General features: G+C 40.3%; 1 protein-coding gene across 1 annotated transcript in view; it reads left to right on the forward strand.

The window, feature by feature from the left end:
• Nucleotides 1-1,742, forward strand: part of ADAMTS20 (ADAM metallopeptidase with thrombospondin type 1 motif 20) — a 181,643-nt gene that overhangs the window by 151,761 nt on the left and 28,140 nt on the right. The window lies entirely within an intron of this gene.

Genomic DNA, 1,742 nt, shown 5'->3' on the forward strand with positions numbered 1-1,742 from the left:
AATTGTTTCTGTGTGCGCTCTCTGAATCCCTCTCTCCTCTTTCCCTCCACTGCAGCCAAACCAACCTGCTTTATGTCACTCTAGACTTGCTGTCATGGCTTTATATAAACAGAATCCTACTACATGTGCTATTTTTTGTCGCTTAGCCTAAGTATTTTGAGATCTGGTCATGTTGTGGTATCTTTCAATAGTGTAGTCCTTTTTATCCATTATAGGGATGGCTTCAGGATCACTAATTACTTATTCTGGGATGTATAAATCCCAACTCAGTCTACTTGTCATCTCAGACATTGAAATACTCATCTTTAGAAGTTTCATAGACATATAAATACATGTGTGTGTTCAAGTAGCTTAAGTTTTTGAGCCATTGAAATACAGCTATTAATAATCATTAGTAATATCTTCAATAATTCCAACATCTTTAGCAATTCTGATTTTGGTACCAGAGAAATTTGGTCTCATAGAAGTTGTTGGGAAGTATTCCATTCTCATATTTAATGTAAGGATTTAGGAAGGACTGGGGTTAGTTGTTTAAATATTTGGTAGAATTGACCATTGAAGTCTGTGGTACTGGGTCTTTGGGGGTTTTTGGCAGGGAGGGTTTGTTTTGCTCTGCTTTTTAATTTGGGAATGATACCCAGGAATGTATCAAAGATTTTCTAAACTCTTATAAGTCTCTCATTCCCCTTAGTTTTTCTTTTAAACTTTGTGACTAGCCTGTTGTCTGCCCCTAGGGAGCTCTGATAACATAGTGGTTAGTTACCCATCTGAATGGATCTACAGGCCGGCAGTTTGAAATCACCGGGCACTCCACAGGAGAAAAACAGAGGTTTTATTCTCCGGAACAGATGCAGTCTCAGAGGGTGGAGGGAGGGTGGGGTAGAGAGGGGGAGCCGATTACAAGGACCTACATATAACCTCCTCCTTGGGGGATGGACAACAGAAAAGCGGGTAAAGGGAGACGTTGGACAGTGTAAGATATGACAAAATGATAATAACTTATAAATTATTAAGGATTCACAAGGGAGGGAGAGGGAAACGAGGTGTTGATATTAAGGGCTCAAGTAGAAAGCAAATGTTTTGAGAATGATGATGGCAACAAATGTACAAATGTGCTCGACACAATGGATGGTTGTATGGATTGTGATAAGAATTGTACAAGCCCCCAATAAAATGATTTAAAAAAATTCACAGGGACAGTTCTATGCTGCCCTATAGAGTCTCTGTGAGTAACATAGACTCGATGTCAGGAAGTTGTTGGCTCCACCAGTTAGTGACCGTAGCCAGCCACCAAATTTAACTGTTTGCCTCTAGTTCTGTTTGAAAAACACCTCTGGGGAAGTAGGGTTGGTGTTTTTGTTTTTGTTTTTTGACTACTTAATGAACTCAGAATCAGGTCAAGTAAAGACAGCCTTGTAAAGAGCCATCTTGTGGCTCACTGGATCAGTCACCGAAAGACAATGTCTGGGAATTGGGAGCAATGTCAACCCTGCGCAGCCACCTTCTGCAGAAAACAAGCTTCTAGGATTCACAAAAAGGGCAGGCGATTGGGTTTCAGGCACAGGGACAAGAGAAAATGGGACAGGACAAGTTAAACTATCACACAGGTCTCTGTCCTTGTGGAAATTTAGCTGTGCTTCTAGAATAAATGCCTCGGGATCACTGCAAACTGTGGTTATTTCTCAGAGTCTGGATGGCATTGATTGTAATGTTTTTACTAGCTTTTGTCTTTTTTTAAAAAT

Source organism: Echinops telfairi, unplaced genomic scaffold, assembly GCF_000313985.2.
Source record: "Echinops telfairi isolate 266 unplaced genomic scaffold, ASM31398v2 ScPeMD7_12;HRSCAF=54, whole genome shotgun sequence".
NCBI lineage: Eukaryota > Metazoa > Chordata > Mammalia > Afrosoricida > Tenrecidae > Echinops > Echinops telfairi.